Consider the following 24,525-nt stretch of genomic DNA (forward strand, 5'->3'; position numbering starts at 1 on the left):
CGTCACATGAAATTGACCATTTTAGCCATTTAGTATAGAGTTTAGTGGCATTAAGTACATTCATATTGTGGTTTAAACAGTACTACTATCCATCTCTGAACTTTTCATCTTCCCAAACTGAAACTGCACTGATTAAATAATAACTCCCCACACTACCCCTTGCCCCCATCCTGACCCTTTACAAACCCCTGTTCTACCTTCTGTGTCTATGAGTCTCAGGCTTCTTAACTTACCCCTCATCAGTGGACTCGTCACTGAGACTCAAACTTTCGGCAGACAGCCCCCATCTTCCTCTCCACTCCCTGCTCCTAGACACAATGCCCTGCCTAGTCACCCTGTTGTTCCCTGAAAGGGAGGTATATGCAAAACTAACTTCAAAGGCCAAAGAAGCCATGACACTGAAGTAAAAGGCAAACAGGTCCAGCTTGATGGGAAATGGTTTATTAGGAACAATTATTATATGAACAGAAACCTGTATTGGGCTGCCACAAAATGAGTACATCTCCACAACACCATCTCCAGTGGGACCTGCTTTTATGGCCCTGAAGACTGGGCAGTACCTGCTGGGGGCTACCAGGAGAAGTCATATCCTGAGCAGATCAAGGAAGCTTTGCCTGGAGGGTGTACTTAAGGGTGCGTTAAACAAAAGAAAAGAATGGAGGAAGGGGCTGTACTCAAGAAGGTTTTAGGCCACAGAGCAGTTATTGTGGTGGAATTTCTCAAGATGGTCTTAGTCTGGTTCATATACTTTCTGTCTCAGAAACTTTTCAGTCTCTCTCCTTCTTTCTACCTTTTTCACTTTTCATGAAAAGATATAAGATATTGGCCAGTTTTTCCATTTTGGCCTTTTCTCTTGCATCTCCTTTTCCCTTCACCTCCAAGTTCAGGAAGCCTGGTCTCTGTCCTGCAGTTAGCCAGATGTGCCCCCCCCCGCCCCCCCCGATACCACCTGTGGTCTCTGTCCTGAGTCCCTCCTGTGAAGAGCACCTGCTTTGCTGGTCAGACTTGGAGGCTGCCTTTGGGCCATAGCTCATGCTGTGGTTTTCACTTCCCACATTTCCCTTCTCAAGATTGACACTCTTAAAATTGTAGTCATGGAGACCTCAAGTACAGAACCTGGACCTCTGTGTGAGGTCTTGGGGCCTCAGGTTCAGTACTACTGCAGTTCCCAGGAGTCTGCTGATTTAAAAAAATCACTGATTTGCCACTATGACAGTAATACTTGAATCAGATAAGAAATATAAAAGATTTTATAATCTTGGGGGGAGACCTTTCTACTTCTAGTACATGAACACTTGTTTCATTCGCAAGATTGGGAAAATTTTCATGAAGAACTTGTTCCACTATATCTTCTAGACTTTTTTCTTTCTCCTCCCCTTCAGGGATTCCAATAATTCTGACATTGGAACGTTTCATGGCATCATTTATTTCCCTGATTCTGTTTTCGTGGCTTCTAAGCTGTTTGTTCCAGGCTTCCTCCTGATCCTTTCTCTCTATCTGTTTGTCCTCCAGATCACTAATTCTATCTTCTGCCTCAGTTACCCTAGCTTTTAGAGAATTTAGATTAGATTGGAACTCATTCAGAGCATTGTGAACCTCATCCCTGGTGGCCTTCAGCTCTGCCCTAACATTATGAACATCATCCCTGGTCGCTTTCAATTCTGCCTTAATCAATTCCATTTGGTCATCCATGGCTTTCTCCAGCCTAGCTATTGCCTGGATAATTGTTAGCCTGAATTCTCTTTCCGACATATTGTCTATGTTGATAGCCGTTAGCTCTGTTGCGGAAGGCCCATCCTCTGTATTTTTCTTCTGTTGGGGATTCCTCCTCCTAGTCATTTTGGTGAGAGATGACTGGACAGATGTAGCTGGATGTATCGACTGTGGTGCCGTCAAGGTGCACCCTGGAACACTTCTGAGCACTCAGGATTCCCCACCCAAACGAGAGAAAAAAGAAAAGAAAAAGAAAAAAGAGAGAGAGAGAGAGAGACAGGAAAAAAAGGGAAGATAAAAGAGAAGGTTCAGCCCAAATGGGCCCCAGGGTAAGATTTATGACGTATACAAACAAAAACAGACAAACAAAAAGACTGATAAAAGTATATGACGAGTCGGGGCGCCTGGGTGGCTCAGTGGGTTAAAGCCGCTGCCTTCGGCTCAGGTCATGATCCCAGGGTCCTGGGATCGAGCCCCGTATCGGGCTCTCTGCTCAGCAGGGAGCCTGCTTCCTCCCTTCTCTCTCTGCCTGCCTCTCTGCCTACTTGTGATCTGTCTGTTAAATAAATAAAAAATCTTTAAAAAAAAAAAAAAAAAAAAGTATATGACGAGAGAAAAAATATATATATATAAGCAAAAAAAGGAGGAGCCTCGTCAAGAAGAACCCCAAGTGTAAGATTTATATACTATCAGGACAAACATAAATACACAGAGACACTGGCGGAAGAAAAAGATGGGAGTATGGTTATAGATTCTCAGTGTGGGCGAGGAAGGTTATTTTGATTCTTCCTGGATGTATCTTGATATCTTTGTTAAAGGACTCAACTTTCCTAAGAAAAAGGGGGATTAAAAATTGGTTCACCTATAGGGGTAGCATTGATTGGAGAAAGGGGGTTACCTTGAAGTTTAACTCTATATGAATATTAGAAAATAAAAATAAAAAAGGAATAAACTGGACTAAACTGCCACTTTGGAGAACAGTGTGGAAATTCCTCAGGAAATTAAAAATAGAGCTTCCCTATGACCCTGCAATTGCACTGCTGGGTATTTACCCCAAAGATACAGATGTAGTGAAAAGAAGGGCCATCTGTACCCCAATGTTTATAGCAGCAATGGCCACGGTCGCCAAACTGCGGAAAGAACCAAGATGCCCTCGACGGATGAATGGATAAGGAAGATGTGGTCCATATACACTATGGAGTATTATGCCTCCATCAGAAAGGACGAATACCCAACTTTTGTAGCAACATGGACAGGACTGGAAGAGATTATGCTGAGTGAAATAAGTCAAGCAGAGAGAGTCAAGTATCATATGGTTTCACTTATTTGTGGAGCATAACAAATAATATAGAGGACAAGGGTGGATGGAGAGGAGAAGGGAGTTGAGGGAAATTGGAAGGGGAGGTGAACCATGAGAGACTATGGACTCTGAAAAACAACCTGAGGGCTTTGAAGGGGCAGGGGGTGGGAGGGTGGGGGAACCATGTGGTGGGTATTGGGGAGGGCACAGATTGCATGGAGCACTGGATGTGGCGAAAAAACAATGAATACTGTTACGCTGAAAATAAATAAAAAATTTAATTAAAAAAAAGAAATATAAAAGATGATAAAAGGAGGGAAATTTGATGAGGAATGGAATTTCAATTTCAAAATGTCTCTTCACATCTTATTTACTAATTATAGGGTTAAAAAAAAAGGAACTTTACAGTGGAGAATCTTGGTGAACACCAAGATTAAATAAACACCACCTTAAACAAGGGATAGAGTTATCATCTCTAATAACAGGACCATCTGATATCACATACTTCCCATCGTGATTCACTGAGATGGAATCAACACCACATTTATAGTATTCCCACCAAACTCCCTAGTAACCTGAAGCATAATGAGAAGGCAAACTCAACTTGGGATCCATCATACAAAATAAAGAGTCATATCAATGACATGAAAGACAAAGAAGGGCTGAGAACCAATCTTTCTTAAGGAGATGAATTGGTGTGATAGCTCAGTGCAATGTGTGATCCTGGAGTGGCTCCTGCAGCAGCAAATTCATAGCACAACAGAGGATATTAATCAGACAACTGGAGGGATTGGAATAAGATTTACAGATAAAGTAATGTGATTAGATTCATATTAAATGGTGCCTTCCTAATGCAGATTATTATTTTTTTTTTTTGCTGGGAAGATAGAATACCTGAACCCATAACTGTGAATGTGTATGCATGCGACCACATGTTCTCAAAGACGACATAGCAAAAACATGGAAAGAACTTGAAGGGAAATAATGGAATAATATTGAGAGAGTTTAAAAATCTTTCTAATGAATAGTTTGAAACATTTATTTTATTTTATTTTATTTTATTTTTTTTAAAGATTTTATTTATTCATTTGACAGACAGAGATCACAAGTAGGCAGAAAGGCAGGCAGAGAGAGAGGAGGAAGCAGGCTCCCCGCTGAGCAGAGAGCCCGATACGGGACTCGATCCCAGGACCCTGGGATCATGACCTGAGCCGAAAGCAGAGGCTTCAACCCACTGAGCCACCCAGGTTCCCTAATTTGAAACATTTATAAGAATAGAACTTTTTGGGGCCCACTGCCCTGTCTTATATTGTCATGCCCATTCAGAACTATAGACTGACCTTTAGAGGTTCAGTGCTTCAGTCAAGTTCTGGCCTTCCAGTGGAGCTTAACTCTTAGGGGACACTAAGTTACTTTCTAAGTACTTACTAAGTACTAGGGGACACTAAGTTACTTTCTAAGTATTTACTTACTGAGTATTTACTTACTAAGACACTAGTAAGTTACTTTCCAAAGAAACTCTGAGCAGCAAGAGTAGCATTTTCCAATGGGAATCAGCTTCTGGGATCTTGAGATTGGAATATAAGAGATTTTAAGCAGTTACCTGGGAAATGGGGCATGGGGATGGCAGGGTGCAGTCAAAAGAGCCATTAGGAATGGGAAAATTTGGAAAAAGATTCCTAAAATAGAGATGGGTCTGAGTCACCTGGAGGCAGAACGACCTTGGAAACAACTTCCTAAGGTCCCTACATTCCTGGTTCAGAGAATCTTCTCTGTGGAGAGTGTGGTGATCAAGGACAGAGAGGGGTTAAAGAGAGCTCACTAACCCCTCCTTCCCACTGCCCCAGGTTAGGGAGGGTGAGGACAGAGTAGCCAGTAGACCAGGCACCCTGAGAGGAGGAGCAAAGGGCAGTAGCCAGTGAAGGACAGACAGGTGGGATCCACACCTCACCTCTTCGCAATCCGCGGGCCTGTGCGTTTCCTTGGCTGCCAGCACCACACGTGTCCAATGGGTGCACTGGTCGCTGTGCCAGGCTCAGGAAGCAGGGCTCTGGGCATAGGGCTTGGCTCCACAGCTGATACAGGAGTGAACATGGCCAGGCAGAGGACACCGCAACTAGCTGGCTTTGTTCTGCCTGGACTCCTGCTCTCAGAGGCTGTGAAAATTCTGACTGTATCCAAAGTGGGTGAGTGCTTGGCAGGAGAACCAGAGACAGCTGCATCCCAGGCACCTGGGCCAGGGCTCAGGCACAAAACACTAAGTGGTTTTCCAGAAAGTATTGTGTCTCAGGCTAGAGGAGGGAGAAGTGGCCATGCCTGTGTGGCAGAGAGGGGCCCCACTGCTGTGCTAGGGAAGTCAGTTCTGGAGAAAACAGCAAGTTTCTTTTCTTCTCTTTCTGTCTGCTCTGGAGGTGATTCCCATTGTGCATTGTGCATATCCGGGGCCAGAATTTAGTTCAAGTGCTGAACTGGAGACCTTGAGCCAGAGCCGCCTATTCCAGATCACCAGCCAGGACTTTCAGGTGCACACCCTGAAAGTCTGGGGGTGTGCAGTAGATGCCAGTAGAAAGTGGAAGGTGAGGTCAGTTTCAGGCTCTTGGAGGCCAAGGATGGGAGCTTCTGGGGGCAGCTGTATAGACTGGGAATGTATCTTTAATAAGACACCTGGAGAACTGAGAGGGCAGAGGAAGGGGCCCTAGGACAATCATGATCTTGGGAGCCCCTCTCTCTTTTCACCCTTGGTGGTGGAAGGTTTTGAAAGACAGAGTAGTTCTGTGTGAATTCAGGTTTATTTCCTTTATTTTTTGCCCCCCCAAAGGAACAGAAAGTAAACAGGAACATTTATCAGGATAAGGAGGTATCATAGGATGGAGTTTCCTCAAGAAGTTTTTGGATCCATTATGAAAGGACAGAGGTCTTCCAGGACCACTTTTAGATCCCTATGAATCTGGGGATCCTAGAACTTTAAGAAACCATTGAGTTCAACTAATTGGGCATCACTCTTTTTATTTCCTGACAGGCACCCTGAGGGTCAGCGGAATGAGGAGCCTTTTGCAAGAGCACATCAGACCTCCATGATGGACACACTCAGATTTTACACACTGTTTCTTACCCCGAACCTGTCCTCTTTCCCAAACTTTACTTTTACAGTGGGGATTCCTAAAAATTAGTATTTCTTTTTAAAAACCTATTTTTTAATGGTAGTTAAAGCAACAGAAAAAAAAAAAAAGAACTTTCTCACCTCTTGAAAGTACATGTCCTCCAGACTCTGAGAGGGAGCAGATGTCGTTTGCAGGTGCTGGAAGCCCCGCCTCTGGCCCAGAATGCACTGGGCATACCAAGACCCTCAGGAGTGGCTGCCTCTGTAGGATGGTTTCTCCCCGTATCCTTTTCTTCCAAGGATTAAAGGTGAGGCAGAGCAGACTGTTTGAGGGGGTTTTTGTTTTCTATAATCCTTGTTACCTCAGGCAAGACAAGCATAGATATAAAAAACTAGAATAGTTGCACAGATACACACCATTACTATAGTCCTACATCTCTTTCGGGTGACCCCATCATCGTGAGATCTTCATCTTCCAAATAACACCCACTTCCCAATGTGGGCAAATTCTATTCCTTAACCCATAAATTCAAGAAAAACGTTCTGTGGTATCACATGGTTTTAGACATTGGTGTGGTAGAACCTGTACCTCCGCAGGTGATCACGTTTCTGTTTCCTTAGGATCCCAGGATTTTCTTTGGTTGGGTGATGTCCCCATCTCTCTTGCACAGAGGATCCTGCAGATCCACTCCAAGGACCCACAGTTATCCTGAATGCTTTAATTTTATGTTCAGCAAGATGCAGGCCCCAACTGAAGAACCTCCTGTCAAATATATTTGAATCTGAAGGATTTTGGCTCTGAGAAACGTCTGTAATCCCCTTCTGCTTCCCCGGCTCTTGGACTGATATTCATGTTCTCATGTTTCTGGCTTCCATGTTAACATAAATTCCAGAGAGAAGGATTCCAGAAATAGCTCTGATTGTTATTCCCTTAGAAACCCTATATTCTTAGACACATAGCACTGTGCCAAAATTTCGACCAAATAGTTACTTCTTTAGGACACAATACCTTCATAAAGCCTGCCTAAATTGCAGGATATACTGAGGTTCAGGAACTTCTTCAGGCCTAAACATAGAGAAGCTCATCACACTGGCGTAGACACCTTGAATTGCAAAAGGGAATCTTTCATGTAAGATTGCTACATGTCAAGATTTTGTCAGAAGGAATGTGGGTATCCGGTCGGGGGCTTATCTGAAAGAAACTCATTTTCTTCTACTGACCATCAACTCTCTGCTGTCTTACCCTGGGTTTCCCAATCCCCAATATCAATTTAAGACTCTCTGTTCTCACATTTACAAAAATGAAATTTTGTATTGCTTCTAGGTGGAAGCCGTTATCTACTGGTGGATTGGGTATCTCCGATTCCTCAAGATCATGGCCATAATGTCACCATGCTTCTTTATGGAGGAGGTTATTTAATCCCAAGTTTTGTTTTTTTTTTTGTAATTATTATACTTCTCTATCCCAGGAAAAGATAGACAATGTCTTTTGTATAGGACTGCTTAGCACAAAATCTTTTTTAATCTAGTCATATTGAAAAGATGGAAAAAATGTGTGTATGTGTTTTATGTTAAGTGCTGGAAACCTTATTAGGCTGTGTAGACCTTGCCTCCACAATGACATATCTGCATATTTCATCTCTGTAATTGAGTGTCATTTCATTTTAAGGAAACCTCCATACATTAATATTGATCAGTAAACTCTGAAATTTACCTAAATGGGGCAGCATTTACTCTTTATAAGTCTATTCAGAATGTCTGTTTCTTCTTAAGCTAACTTTGGTAGTTTGTCTTTCTAAGAATTTGTCTATAGCATCTGTTTTCTAATTTATTGCATCTAAAATTCATAGAATTCTTTTATAGTCCTTTATATTTCCATGTGGTCACTAGTAGTGTTCCTTCTTTCATTTTTTGTTCTAATAATTTGCTTCTTTCTGTCTTGTTTGTGAATTTTCTTGATCTTTTCAAAGTACTCACTTTGGTTTCATTGCTTTCATATTTTTAAATTTTATTGAATATTATTATTTAATTATTTTATATTTAAAACATTTAAATATAATTAAACATAATTACACTTTATGATTTTAATAATTTTATAATATATTAATCATATATAATATATAATACATAATTTTATGATTTTTATAATTCTATATTTAAATGTAATTTAAATATAATTAAATATATTTAAAATACTATTAATTTTATTAATAGTTCTATTAATTTTCTCCTTATCTTAATTAATTCTAACATCTGTTTATTTTAGGTTTAGTACACTTTCCCCAGTGTCTTAAGGTGGCAGAATAGGTTATTGATTTGAGAATTTTTTTTGAGAACTTTCTTTTTTAATATAGGCGTTTACAGCTTTAAATATCCAAGTACTGCTTTTGGTGTATTCCTTAAATTTTGGTATGTTGTATTTTCATTTTCATTTGTCTCTAAGTATTTTATGATTTCCTTGTGATTTCTTTTTGATACATTGCTTAAATAAAAGGTGTTGTTTAATTTCCATAATTTATGAATTTTCTGGTTTTCCTTCTGTTGATTTCTAACTTCAACCTGTTGCAATCAGAAAAAGTATGTTGTATGATATCTATCTTTTAAAATCTATTGAGATATACTGGTGGCTTAACATATGGTCTCTGCTGGAAAATGTCCCATGTGCCCTTGAGAAGAATGTGTTTGCCATTCTTATTGGGTAGAGTGTTCCATATGTCTGATACAGCTAGTGGATCAATCTGCCTAAGTCTTCTATTTCCTTGCTGATCTTCTTTCTGGATATTTTATCCATTATTTAGAGTGGAGTATGAAATTTCCAATGATTATTATAGAACTATTGCTCCTTCAGTTCTGTCAGTTTTTGATTTAGACATTTTGATGATATCTTACTAGGTGCATATATGTTTATAATTGTTATATCTTCTAGCTGTATTGAACCTTTTATTAATATACTGTTTTTCCTTCTCTCTTGTAATCTTTTTTGATTTAAAATCTATTGTGTTTGATGTTTGGTTATCTGCTTCTGTTTTCTTTTGGTTATTACATGCATGGAATATCTTTTTTCATAATTTCCCTTTCAGTCTATCTGTATCATCTAAAATGAATCTCTTATAGACAGAATATGGTTGGGTTATGCTTTTCTTTGTGTGTGTGTTTGTGGCATTTTTATTTTTTCAATGCATTTCATTTTGGAATAATTTTAGGTTTACAGAAAAGTTGTGAAGGTAGTACAGGAAGTTTCCATACACCCCACACCTTCTTGCCCCTGTTGTTAATCACATATCATTTTTAATTTTTAAAGTGTTATTCTTATTGAACTATAGTGGCACACAACATTGCATTAGTTTCAGGTGTGCAACATAGTGGTTTGACAACTGTATATGTTATGCTATGCTCACCACAAGTCTAGCCACCATCTGTCACAATATGAAGATATTACAATTGGATCACCTGTTTTTATCCATTCTGTCATTCTGTCTTTTGACTGGAGAATTTAATTCGTGTACATTTAATGTAATTACTGACAAGGAGAGACTTACTTCTGTCCTTTCACTATTTGTTTGCTATATGCTTTATATCTTCTTTGTCCCTCACTTTCTGTATCACTGTTTCTTTTGTGTTTAGTTGATTCTTTGAAAAACATTAAATTATTTTCTCATTCTCTTTTGTTTATATTCTACAGCTATTTCATATGTGTGGTTACAATGGGGATTTCACTTAACCTCCTACATCTGTGACACTCAGAATTTAATTTGTACCAGCTTAATAACATTCAAACATGCTGGTCCTGTATACCTTCAACCCCAACCTTTTTTGTTAGTTGATGTCACAAAATAACATTTTTATACATTGTGTGCCCCCAAACACAATCTGTCATTAATTTAAATGTATTAGTATCTTAAATTATGTAGAAAATTAATAACCAAAATTTTGGTTATTATTTTTGGTTATGTAATAACCAAAAGAAAAGAGAAGCAGATAACTAAATATCAAACACAATAGATTTTAAATCAAAAAAGATTACAAGAGACAAGGAAAAACAGTATATATTAATAAAAGGTTCAATACAGCAAGAAGATATAACAATTATAAACATATATGCACCTAGTAAGATATCATCAAGTAAGTTACAAACAAAGTCCAAATAATGGTAGTAGTTTTTAAACTAATTTTTAATGTACTAATCGCAAATCATGTAGAAAATAAAAAGGTAGTTATAAGTCATTATTACAATAACAGTAACTTTTATAATTGCCCATTCATTTACCTTTTTCAAGCCTTTATTTCTTCATACACCTTTGGCTACTGTCTTGTGTCCTTTCATTTTTCCCTGGAAAACTTTGTTGAGTATTTCTCTCAGGGTGGATCTAGTGGAAACCAATTCCCTTAGTTTATTTATCTTGGACTGTCTTAATTCTCCTTGACTATTGATGGGAAGTTTTGCTGAACATAAGATTTTCTTGTTGTTGATTTTCTTTTCTTACAGAATTAAAAAACGATATTGTTTTATTTGAGAGAGGGAGAGGGAGACTGTGAGTGAAGGGAGGGGCAGAGGGAGAGGAAGTGGTAGAGACTCTCAGACTCCTCACTGTGCATGGAACCTGACACAGGTCTCTATTTCACAGCCCTGATATCATGACCTTAGCTGAAGCTAAGAATTGGACAATTAACCCACTGAGCCACCTGGACATCCCTTCTTTTAGCATTTTGAATCTATTGGGCCACTGTCTTCTGGATTCCAATTTTTTTTTTTTTTTGGCCTCCCGAATTTCTGATTAGAAATCTATTGATTATCTCATTGACAAGCACTTGTATGTGACGAGTCACTTTTTTCTTGCTGCTTTTAATATTCTCTATTTATCATTCTAAATTTTGATTATAATGTGTCCTGATGTGAGCATCTGAGTTCATTTTCCTTGGAGTTTGTTGAGTTTCCTGGATGCTTATACTCCTATCTTTCATCCATTTGGGTGGTCTTCAGCCATTATTACTTCAAATGTTCTCTCTATCCCTTTCTTTCTCTCTTTTCCTTGTGAGCATCCACAATGCTTATGTTGGTCACTTAGGCCGTGTTCTTTTCTTCAATCTTTTAACTTCCTGTTCTTCACACTTGATCATTTCCATTGTCTTATCTTCAGGTTCATGGATTATTTCTTCCACTTGCTCAAATCTGCCATGAATCCCTCTTGTGAAATTTTCATTTCATTTATTGCACTTTTCAGTTCTAGATTTTGTTTCTGGTTTCTTTTTAGATTTTCTATGCCTTTATTGACATTTCTATTTGACATTCACTTTTTCCTTGGCCTTCTCCACATCTTCCTTTAGTTCTCTGAGAACCTTTAAGGCAGTTATTTAAAGTCATCATCTAGTATATCTGTCATTAAGTCTTTCTCAGGGACAGTTTTTGTTGATTTATCTTTTTCCTCTGAATAAGCTTAGTTTTTTGTTTCTTGGTATGTCTTGTATATTTTGTTGAAAACTGACCATGTGAATCTGACAATGTGCTATATCTGGAGGTGAGATTCTCCTTCTTTCTCTAGGGTTTGCAGACTTTTGTAATTAATTTTGCTCATTTTTAAAAATTGTTCTAGGCTGCCTTTGTGATAAGGATCAATGTGAGGTGTAAACTTTGGTATTCTTAGGTCTTTTCTGAGCCTTTTCCTGGGTGTGAGTGGACACTCTCTTTTTTTTTTCTTTTTCTATTTTTAAAATAAGATCAATAAATCTTTGGCCAATCTAATCCATAAGAAAAGAGAGAGGACCCAAACTAATAAAATTATTAATGAAAAGGGAGAGATCATGACTAACACCAAGGAAATTGAAACAATCATCAGAAATTATTATCAAAAGTTATGTGCCAATAAGTTAAGCAACCTAGATGAAATGGATGCATTCCTGGAAACATATAAACTTCCAAAACTGAATCAGGAAGAAATTGACAACCCGAATAGATCAATATCTAGTAATGAGATTGAAGCAGTGATCAAAAACATCCCAAAAAACAAGAGCCCAGGACCTGATGGATTCCCTGGAGAATTCTATCAAAAATTCAAAGAAGAAATAATACCTATTCTCCTGAAGCTGTTTCAAAAAAAATAGAAACAGAAGGAAGACTTCCAGACTCTTTTTATGAAGACAGCATTACCCTGATCCCCAAACCAGGCAAAGACCCCACCAAAAAGGAGAATTTGAGACCAATATCCCTGATGAATATGGATGCTAAGATTCTCAACAAGATCCTAGCTAGTAGGATCCAACAGTACATTAAAAAGATTATCCACCATACCAGGTGGAATTTATCCATGGGATGCAAGCGTGGTTCAACTTTCATAAATCAATCAGTGTGATAGAACAGATCAATAAGAGAAGAGAGAAGAACCACATGGTCCTCTCAATTGATGCAGAAAAAACATTTGGCAATTCCTAACTAAAACAATTCAAAGTATAGGGATAGAGAGAACATTCCTCAACTTCATAAAATCTATCTATGAAAAACCCACTGTGAATATCATCCTCAATGGGGAAAAGCTGACAGCCTTCCCTTTGAGATCAGGAACATGACAAGGATGCCCACTCTCACCACTGTTGTTCAACATAGTACTAGAAGTCCTAGCAACAGCAATCAGACAACAAAAAAGAAATAAAAGGTATTCAAATTAGCAACGAAGAAGTCAAACTCTCTCTCTTTGCAGATGACATGATACTTTCTATGGAAAACCCAAAAAACTCCACCCCCCCAAACTACTGGAACTCATACAGCAATTTAGTAATGTGGCAGGGTACAAAATCAATGTACAGAAATCAGTTGCTTTCTTATACACTAACAATGAAAATACAAAAAGGAAAATTACAGAATCAATTCCATTTACTATAGCACCAAGAACCATAAGATACCTGGGGAAAAAAACCTAACCAAAGTGGTAAAGGATCTGTAGCCGAGGAACTATAAGAACACTCATGGAAGAAATTGAAGAAGACTCAAAAAGATGGAAGAGCATTCCATGCTCATGGATCAGAAAATAAACATTGTTAAAATTGCCTAGAGCAATCTATACTTTCAAATCCCAATCAAAATACCACCACCATTTTTCAAAGAGCTGGAACAAACAATCCTAAAATTTGTATGGAACCAGAAGAGACCCCAAATTGCTAAGGAAATGTTGAAAAAGAAAAACAAAACTTGTGGCATCATGTTGCCTGATTTCAAGCTTTACTACAAAGCTGCGATCACCAGGACAGCATGGCACTGGCACAAAAACAGACACATAGACCAGTGGAACAGAGTAGAAAGCCCAGATATGGACCCGCAACTCTATGGTCAAATAATCTTTGACAAAGCAGGAAAAAATATACATTGGAAAAAAGACAGTCTCTTCAATAAACAGAGTTGGGAAAATTGGACAGCTATGTGTAGAAGAATGAAACTCGACCGTTCTCTTACACCATACACAAAGATAAACTCGAAATGGATAAAAGACCTCAACATGAGGCAGGAATCTATCAAAATTCTCTAGGAAAACATAGGCAGTAACCTCTTTGACATCGACCACAGTAACTTCTTTCAAGATATGTCTCCAAAGGCAAAGGAAACAAAAGCAAAAATGAACTTTTGGAGTGGACACTTTCTAATTTTCCTGGTATATGTAGTTGTTTTACAATGTCCCAGTCTTTAATGTTTCCCTCCCAAAAGGAGAAAATGAGAAAAATGAAGGGAAAGGGGGGATATCAGTCTTTTAAGACCCCCTGAAGTCCATTCAGCCAGAGAAGGATGTGGGTGCAACAATAAAGTGTCATGTAAAGTGTTGCTTTTAACTTTTTTGTCTGTACATCGGTGCTCAGAAGCAGCAATCAGCAATCAGAACTCACATACTTGATATTTGAAGAAGGTCATTTTTGCCCACTCAGGCTCTTGAAACCTGCATACAAGCTGTTCTATGAAGACATTTATACAGCTTACTTCTTAGAGACTGAGGGGTGGGGAATTGGTAGTTGCTACTGTGAAAAGGGCTGAAATTGACTGAAATTATCTGCAATTTACAGTTAAAGACTTCCCCTGGTAGTTGGAAACCATCAATTGACTGCAGAGTTCCCAAATAGTTATTTCAGACAAATTCTGTCAGTGGAATTTTTGTCTAGGTCAGGAGACAGATTCCTGATGCTCCACCATCTTGGCAGAAACCTCCCCACTGCCTTTTGAACTATTATGTCTTTTCACATAGTTGAATTTGTACATGAATATATATGTACAGGAAAGCTCTTTATACTCTCATGCTGGAAATGGAACCGTAATAGGTGTTTGACAGTGCTAGGGATGGAAAGATCTTCAACTGACAAATAATTATTCGCAGGAATCCAACTGAGGTGCCATGGCTTGTGCTTTGTGTAGGGCAGCAGCACATCCCTCTTGTTAGCTCCTGTGTGAATATTTGTGTCCTCAATGACTGTGGTCAGTGAATCTCTGCAAAATGAGGTTGTTCTCAATGCAATGTTATACATGTGTTTCTGGAAAAAGTTGAATGTGGTTAAGATGTTGCCAGCCAAGCTTATGAACAGGGCTGTTGAGGTAGTCCATGAGTCTATGGGTAGTCCATCATTGGGCATGTCTTTAAACTTCGCGAGAAGCCAGTTACAGATGATTTGTATCCAGCCAAGATGAGGTGAGGAGACACTGCAGCTGAGAGCTTGCTGAATAGGAATTGAACAGAACATATTACCAAATCTATGCATGTAAAGTATCTATTAGTACTTAGATATAGTCAGCAATTTCAGTAATATTGGAAATGGAAGCCCTAATGTGATAACATTGGCAGTCAAGTTATAGCAGTCCACTAGAGGCACTATTCATTCAGGTTTAAGAATAGTCTAAATTAGGCTATTAAATGGAGAACCCGAGGGGAAATAACTTATTTGTTAATAAATGCTTTTTAATGGGATTTAATCCTTGAAGTCACTCTATTAAAATATATTTAATAGTATTAATGGTTTTAATATATTTGGCAGATCCAATGAGTTATTTTTTTGTCTTGTTGTTAGTGCTAAAACCTTAATTTTATTTTATGACTTGTTACATAAGAGCAACAATAGCTGCTATGAATAACTTAACCAATGGGTTTTATGACTATAAGATATTTAATCCCAGTAGTTAAGACAGGGCATGCACGATTGTCTTCTAATATTTTGTAACTCCCAAGAGTACAGATGTACTTCAATAAATTTGGTGAGCTCTTATATCTGTTATTTTCCCCGAGTATTAACCAAGATGATTAAGGTTTGTCTTTGGTGCATCTTATCCAATGTTCAAAGTAACTTAGAACGTCTGATGTAAAGTCACAAAAGCCAATCTGTGTCATTTCTCCGAAATAATTTCTTTTTAAGGTAACATTAGATTTTACATATGTCAAAACTGAGAACTTTGTTTTAATATCTTTCCTGACTCCCCCACCCTGAAATTTCTCTCTCTCTCTCTCTTTTTTTTTTTTTGCCATTCTTTTGGTTGTCATTACTTACACTTTGGGGGAGGGTGTTCTTCTAACCTGCTCATATTTACATGTTTCTTCCTCAGAATGTCCCAATTAGTATCATCAAGGTTAGGGGCCTCCCTAGGGGTGATTTTGGGAGACCTGAGATTGAGTTTGAATGAACTCTTTGAATTAACTCCATGGGGGTGTCATCAATGTTTTTCCCCATTATTGTGTTAACCAAGGTTTTCTTTTAGCTACAGAGATATAATCAGTAGCAGTAGCAAAGGCATTTTCTGGGGTTCTAATGCACCTTCTACTTTTACATGTGTGAATTTCATCATATGACATAGTGACTACTCTTCTACCATCATTCTGTGGGCTTGTAAACTGGAATCAGTCTTACCCAGAGCACTGTTTATAATGCAGACAGTACTTGAGACACACAACCATGGGTCACAGACCTAGCTTAGTGTCAATCACAGCTCATGCTGGGACTCAGAAGCACAATACAAGCTGACATGGAAAACAAGTTTGTTGAGACACGTGGCCGGGGCCACCGCAAGACTACTCCCATACTTTTGTCCCCAAATGCCAATTATGGAAGCTTCTGAGTAGGGTGGTGGTGAGGATTCCCCTACTTGGGTCTGGCTTGCTTGGCTTGAAACTCCTCCTCACTTAAGAGATGGCATTTTGAGGCTTTCTTCTCTGTTTGCCAAGATATGTCACAGAAGGTTAATGGGGAGATAGAGCTTAAAAGCTGTCATCAGTCCAACTTCCAAATGGTGTCAGATGATTACACATGACTTATGGGGGAAATGCCAGGATATTAAGGACCACATTGAGGACTACTATTTTTAACTTAGCCTTTGGAATATTTTTGGTAGAATTAAAAACCTTTGCATGTATCTTTTTTTAATTTTTAATTTTTTTATTAACATATAATATATTATTAGCCCCAGGAGTACAGGTCTGTGTATCGCTAGGTTTACACACTTCATAGCACATACTTTCCCCAATTTCCATAACCCCACCACCCTTTCCTGACCCCCCTGCCCCCGGCAATCCTCAGTTTGTTTTGTGAGATTAAGAGTCTCTTATGGTTTGTCTCCCCCCTGATCCCATCTTGTTTCATTTATTCTTTTCCTACCCCCCAAACCCCCACGTTGCATCTCCACCTTCTCATATCAGGGAGATCATATGATAGTTGTCTTTCTCCGATTGACTTATTTTGCTAAGCATAATACCCTCTAGTTCCAGCTACATTGTCACAAATGGGAAGATTTCATTTCTTTTGATGGCGGCATAGTATTCCATTGTATATATATACCACTTCTTCTTTATCCATTTATCTGTTGATGGACATCTAGGTTCTTTCCATAGTTTGGCTATTGTGGGCCTTGCTGCTATAAATATTTGGGTGCATGTGCCCCTTCTGATCACTGCTTTTGTATCTTTAGGGTAAATACCCAGTAGTGCAATTGCTGGGTCATAAGGTAGCTCTATTTTCAACTTTTTGAGGAACCTCCATGCTGTTTTCCAGAGTGGTTGCACCAGCTTGCATTCCCACCAACAGTGTAGGGGGGTTCCCCTTTCTCTGCATCCTCGCCAGCATCTGTCATTTCCTGACTTGTTAATTTTAGCCATTCTGACTGGTGTGAGGTGGTATCTCATTGTGGTTTTGATTTGTATTTCCCTGATGTCGAGTGATGTGGAGCACTTTTTCATGTGTCTTTTGGCCATCTGGATGTCTTTGCACAAACGTCTGTTCATGTCCTCTGCCCATTTCTTGATTGGATTACTTGTTCTTTGGGTATTGGGCTTGATAAGTTCTTTATAGATTTTGGATACTAGCCCTTTATCTGATATGTCATTTGCAAATATCTTCTCCCATTCTGTCAGTTGTCTTTTGGTTTTGTTAACTGTTTCCTTTGCTGTGCAGAAGCTTTTGATCTTGACGAAGTCCCAAAAGTTCATTTTTGCCCTTGCTTCTTTTGCCTTTGACGATGTTCCTAGGAAGAAGTTGTTGCAGCCGAGGTCGAAGAGGTTCCTGCCTGTGTTCTCCTCAAGGATTTTGATGGATTCCTTTCTCACATTGAGGTACTTCATACATTTTGGGTCTATTTTTGTGTGTGGTGTAAAGAAATGGTCCAGGTTCATTTTTTGGCATGTGGCTGTCCAATTTTCCCAACACCATTTGTTGAAGAGACTGTCTTTATTTCATTGGACATTCATTCCTGCTTTGTTGAAGATTAGTTGACCATAGAGTTGAGGGTCTGTTTCTGGGCTCTCTATTCTGTTCCATTGATCTATGTGTCTGTTTTTGTGCCAGTACCATACTGTCTTGATGATGACAGCTTTGTAATAGAGCTTGAAGTCTGGAATTGTGATGCCACCAACTTTGGCTTTCTTTTTCAACATTCCTCTTACTATTCGAGGTCTTTTCTGGTCCCATATAAATTTAAGGATTGTTTGTTCCATTTCTTTGAAAATAATGGATGGGATTTTGATAGGATTGCATTAAATGTGTAGATTGCTTTAGGTAGAATAGACATTTTCACAATATTTGTTCTTCCAATTCATGAGCATGGGACATTTTTCCACTTCTTTGTGTCTTCCTCAACTACTTTCATGAGTACTTTACAGTTTTCTGAGTATAGATTCTTTGCCTCTTTGGTTAGGTTTATTCCTAGGTATCTTATGGTTTTGGGTGCAATTGTAAATGGGATGGACTCCTTAATTTCTCTTTCTTCTATCTTGTTGTTGGTGTAAAGAAATGCAACTGATTTCTGTGCACTGATTTTATATCCTGACGCTTTACTGAATTCCTGTACAAGTTCTAACAGATTTGGAGTGGAGTCTTTTGGGTTTTCCATGTATAGTATCATATCAGCTGCAAAGAGTGATAGTTTGACTTATTCTTTGCCAATTTGGATGCCTTTAATTTCTTTTTGTTATCTGATTGCTGAGACTAGGACTTCTAGTACTATTTTGAAGAGTAGTGGTGTTAATGGACATCCCTGCCGTGTTCCTGACCTTAGTGGAAAAGCTCTCAGTTTTTCTCCATTGAGAATGATATTTGCAGTGGGTTTTTCATAGATGGCTTTGATGATACTGAGGTATGTACCCTCCATCCCAACACTTTGCAGAGTTTTAATCAGGAAAGGATGCTGTACTTGGTCAAATGCTGTTCAGCATCTATTGAGAGTATCATATGGTTCTTGTTCTTTCTTTTATTAATGTATTGTATCACATTGATGGATTTGTGGATGTTGAACCAACCTTGCAGTCCTGGATTAAATCCTACTTGGTCATGGTGAATAACCCTTTTAATGTTCTGTTGGGTCCTACTGGCTAGTATTTTGGTGAGAATTTTTGCATCTGTGTTCATCAAGGATATTGGTCTGTAATTCTCTTTTTTGATGGGATCCTTGTCTGGTTTTGGGATCAAGGTGATGCAGGCCTCATAAAATGAGTTTGGAAGTTTTCCTTCCATTTCTATTTTTTGGAACAGTTTCAGAAGAATAAGAATTAATTCTTCTTTAAATGTTTGGTAGAATTCCGCTGGGAAGCCATCTGGCCCTGGGCTCTTGTTTGTTGGGATATTTTTGATGACTGCTTCAATCTCCTTACTGGTTATGGGTCTGTTCAGGTTTTCTATTTCTTCCTGGTTCAGTTGTGGTAGTTTTTATGTCTCTAGGAATGCATTCATTTCTTCCAGATTGTCAAATTTGCTGGCGTACAGTTGCTCATAACATGTTCTTTTAATTGTTTGTATTTCTTTGGTGTTGGTTGTGATCTCTCCTCTTTCATTCATGATTTTATTTATTTGGGTCCTTTTTCTTTTCTTTTTGATAAGTCTGGCCAGGGGTTTATCAATCTTATTAATTCTTTCAAAGAACCAGCTCCTAGTTGCATTGATTTGTTCTATTGTTTTTATTTTTATTTTTGTTGTTGTTGTTGTTGTTTTGGTTTGGTTTCTATTTGATTGATTTCTGCTCTGATCTTTATTATTTATCTTCTCCTGCTGGGTTTAGGCTTTCTTTGTTGTTCTTTCTCCAGCTCCTTTAAGTGTAGGGTCAGGTTGTGTATTTGAGACCTTTCTTATTTTTTGAGAAAGTCTTATACTGCTATATATTTTCCTTTCAGGACTGCCTTTGCTGTGTACCACAGATTTTGAACTGTTGTGTTTTCATTTTCATTTGTTTCCATGAATTTTTTCACTTCTTCTTTAATTTCCTGCTTAACCCATTCATTCTTTAGAAGGATGCTCTTTAGTCTCCATGTATTTGGATTCTTTCCAAATTTCCTCTTGTGATTGAGTTCTAGCTTCAGAGCATTGTGGTCTGAAAATATGCAGGGAATGATTGAAATCTTTTGATACCAGTTGAGACCTGATTTATGACCCAGGATGTGATCTATTCTGGAGAATGTTCCATGTGTACTAGAGAAGAATGTGTATTCCGTTGCTTTGGGATGGAATGTTCTGTATATATCTGTGATGTCTATCTGGTCCTGTATATCATTTAAGGCTTTTATTTCCTTGTTGATCCTTTGCTTGGATGATCTGTCCATTTCGGTGAGGGGAGTGTTAAAGTCCCCTAATATTATTGCATTATTGTTGATGTGTTTCTTTGATTTTGTTATTAATTGGTTTATGTAGTTGGCTGCTCCCATGTTAGGGGCATAGATATTTAAAATTGTTAGATCTTCTCATGGAACAGACCCTTTGAGTATGATATAGTGTCCTTCCTAATCTCTTATTATAGTCTTTGGCTTAAAATCTAATTGATCTGATATAAAGATTGCCACCCCAGCTTTCTTCTGATGTCCATTTGCATGGTAAATTGTTTTCCACCCCATCACTTTAAATCTGGAGGTGTCTCTGGCTCTAAAATGAGTTTCTTCTAGGCAGCATATTGATGGGTTTTGTTTTTTTATCCATTCTGATACCCTGTGTCTTTTGATTGGGGTATTTAGCCCATTTCATTCAGGGTAACTATTGAAAGTTATGAATTTAGTGCCATTGTATTGCCTGTAAGATGACTGTTACTGTGTATTGTCTCTGTTTCTTTCTGATCTACTACTTTTAGGGTCTCTCTTTGCTTAGAGGACCCCTTTCAATATTTCCTGTAGAGCTGGTTTGGTGTTTACAAATTCTTTTAGTTTTTGTTTGTCCCAGAAGCTTTTTATCTTTCCTTCTATTTTCAATGGTAGCCTAGCTAGATTTAGTATTCTTGGCTGCATGTTTTTCTTGTTTAGTGCTCTGAATATATCATGCCAGTTCTTTCTGGCCTGCCAGGTCTCTGTGGATAAGTCTGCTGCCAATCGAATATTTTTACCATTGTATGTTACAGACTTCTTGTCCCGAGTTGATTTCAGGATTTTCTCTTTGTCACTAAGACTTGTAAATTTTACTACTAGATGACCGGGTGTGAACCTATTCTTATTGCTTTTGAGGGGGGTTCTCTGCACCTCCTGGATTTTGATGCTTGTTCCCTTTGCCATATTAGGGAAATTCTCTACAATAATTCTCTCCAATATACCTTCGGTTCCCCTCTCTCTTTCTTCTTCTTCTGGAATCCCAATTATTCTAATGTTGTTTTTTCTTATGGTGTCCCTTATCTCTCAAATTGTCCCCTCATGGTCCAGTATTTGTTTGTCTCTCTTTTGCTCAACTTCTTCATTCTCTGTCATTTGGTCTTCTATATCACTAATTTTCCCTACTGCCTCATTGATCCTAGCAGCGAGAGCTTCCATATTTGATTGCACCTCATTAATAGCTTTTTTGAGTTCAACTTGGTTAGATTTTAGTTTTTTTATTTCTTGAAAGGGCTTTTATTTCTCCAGACAGGGTTTCTCTAGTATCTTCCATGCCTTTTTCGAGCCTGGCTAGCACCTTGAGAATCATCATTCTGAACTCTAGGTCTGACATATTACCAATGTCTGTATTGATTAGGTCCCTAGCTTTCAGTACTGCCTCTTATTCTTTTTTTTTTTTTTGTGGTGAGTGTTTCTGCCTTGTCATTTTATTCAGATAAGAATATATGAATGAGAGAATAAAATACTAAAAGGGTGGCAATGACCCCAGAAAAATGTATGCTAACCAAGTCACAAGAGACCACTAATTAGGGGGAGAAAAAAGGGGGTGAAAGAAGTTCAGAAAAAAAAAAATTAGTTCACAAAATAAAGAAAAAACATAAAAAAGAATAAATATATATACATACATATACATATGTATGCATATAAATATACATATGTATATGTGTGTGTGTGTGTGTGTGTGTATATATATATACACACACACACATATATATATATATATTAGACTGGTGAATAGAACAGGGTCACCCACTTAATTTTGGGAGTATTTTGGTCTCTTAGAAGAAACTACCTCCTGGGGCACCTGGGTGTCTCAGTGGGCTAAAGCCTCTGCCTTTGGCTCAGGTCATGATCCTAGGGTTCTGGGATTGAGCCCCGCATCAGGCTCTCTGCTCAGCAGGGAGCCTGCTTCCCCCTCTCTCTCTGCCTGCCTCTGCCTACTTGTGATCTCTGTCTGACTTGTCATCTCTGTCTGTGAAATAAATAAATAAAATCTTAAAAAAAAAAAAAAGAAGAAACTACCTCCCAAAATTTTAAGGAATGAAACGCATATATAAGGGTAAACATGATGAAGGGATGGAATATGACTATAAAGACGAAAATTTAAAAAAAAAAGTCTTAAAAAAGAGTTGATAATATAAGTTGGTTGGGAGAATGAAGAAAAAGAAGGTGGATAGAATTTGCTCAGGCTGGAGACTAGAACAAAGCCCTGTGCTAGATTTCGGGTATATTTTGATCTATTAGAAGAAGTTGTATCCTCAATTTTTTTAGAAGAAAAAACCATATGTGTATACAAAAAATAAAGTTAGATACAATGAAGGATAAAACATGACTATAATAATGAAATTTCAAAAAAGAATATTATTATTTTTTTATGAAAGGTATTGTTAAGATAAACTAGTTAAAAAAGTTAAAAGAGGAAAGGGTAAAAGTTAAAAAAAATTAGGAGAAGAAAAAATATAAAATTAAAAAAAATTAATTAACTGCAAGAATAAAGAATCATGGGGAGAAAGCCATGAGTTCCATGCTTTGCTTTCTCCTCCTCTGGAATTCCACTGTTCTCCTTGGTAAGTGAACTTGGTCATGGCTGGATTTCTTGCTGATCTTCTTGGGGAGGGGCCTGTTGCAGTGATTCTCAAGTGTCTTTGCCTGAGGAGGAACTGCACCGCCCTTACCAGGGGCTGGGCTAAGTAATCCGCTCGGGTTCACTTTTGGGAGCTTTTGTCCCCTGAATGCTTTCCGTAGAGTTCCGGAGGATGGGAATGAAAATAGTGGCCTCCCAATCTCTAGCCTGGAGGAACCCGGAGCTCAGGGCCCCACTCCTCAGTGTGCCCTCAGAGGAAAGTGCTCAATTGCTCCCGGCTCCCTGGCCTCCGGCCATGCTCAGAAAAAAGCACTGAATCACTCCTGTCTCCCTGGCCTCCAGCTGTGCTCCGAGCTCACCCAGGCTGTGACCAAGTGTATCTGTCTCTGGCACACAGCCCCGCCTGGAGTCTCCAAACCCCGCAGATCCCTGCACTCTTCCAGGGGTGTCTCCCCGGATCTTGTGGGATCCCCACTCAGAGAGCAGTGGTCTTTGCCACAGATCGCAATTTAAGGTAACCCTGAGTTAAGACCTCACTCCTTGGCTCCGTCTCTGTAGCCGGCTTCCCTGCTCTAATACCTGTGAGCTCTGTGACACTCAGACATTCCCGATCCTTCTGTGACCCCGCAGGACCTGAGACCACGCTGCCCCTGTGTGGGCTTCACCCCAGTTTAGTCTCTGGCGTGATGTCCCTCAGTGTAGCAGACTTTAAAAGTTCTGATTTTGTGCTCCATTGCTCTGCTGCTCTACCTCTTTAGTTAGGTTTATTCCTAGCTATCTTATGGTTTTTGTTGCTATTGTGAATGGAATCGATTCCTTAATTTCTCTTTCTACAGTTACATTGTTAGTGTATAGAAAAGCAACTGATTTCTGTGCATTGATTTTGTATCCTGCCACATTGCTGAATTGCTGTATGAGTTCTAATTTGGGGGTGGAGTCTTTTGAATTTTCCACATAAAGAATCATGTCATCTGTGATGAAAGAGAGTTTGACTTCTTTGCCAGTTTGGGTGCCTTTATTTCTTTTTGTTGTCTGACTGCTGAGGCTTGGACTTTTAGCACCATGTAGAACAACAGTGGTAAGAGTGAGCATCCCTGTTGTGTTCCTGACCTTAAGGGAAAAGATTTCAGCTTTTTCCCATTGTTAATGATATTCACTGTGGGCTTTTCATAGATGGTTTTTATGATGTTGAGGAATGTTCCCTTATCTCTATACTCTGAAGAGTTTTAATCAGGAACAGATGTTTGTATTTTGTCAAATACTTTTTCTGCATCAATTGAGAGGATCATATGGTCTTGTCCTTTCTTTTATTGATGTGCTCTCTCACATTGATTGAATTGTGAATGTGAACCACCCTTGCATCCTAGGAATAAAACCCACTTGGTTGTGGTGAATAATCCCTTTAACATACTGTTGGATCATATTAGCTAGGATCCTGTTGAGTATTTTGGCATCCATGTTCATCAGAGATATTGGTCTGTAGTTCTCCTTTGATGGGTTATTTGCCTGCTTTTGGGATCAGAGTAATGCTGGCCTCACAGAAGGTGTTTGGAAGTTTTCCTTCTGTTTCTATTTTTTGGAATAGCTTCAATAGAATAGGTATTATTTCTTCTTTAAATGTTTGGTAGAATTCCACTGGGAAGCCATCTGGCCCTGGACTCTTTTGGGAGGTTTTTGATTACTGCTTCAATCTTGTTACTGGTTATTTGTCTATTCAGATAGTCTATTTCTTCCTGTTTCAGTCTTGGTAGTTTGTAAGTTTTCAAAA

General features: G+C 38.6%; 1 long non-coding RNA gene across 1 annotated transcript; it reads left to right on the forward strand.

The window, feature by feature from the left end:
* Nucleotides 1-4,974: 4,974 nt before the first annotated feature.
* On the forward strand, nucleotides 4,975-7,659 carry LOC308343617. The gene is made up of 3 exons (XR_013966888.1): nucleotides 4,975-5,199; nucleotides 6,033-6,421; nucleotides 7,438-7,659. It is a non-coding gene; the product is annotated as an uncharacterized lncRNA (long non-coding RNA).
* The last annotated feature ends 16,866 nt before the right edge of the window (nucleotides 7,660-24,525 follow it).

Source organism: Martes martes (genome assembly GCF_963455335.1).
Source record: "Martes martes genome assembly, chromosome: 5".
NCBI classification, from domain to species: domain Eukaryota; kingdom Metazoa; phylum Chordata; class Mammalia; order Carnivora; family Mustelidae; genus Martes; species Martes martes.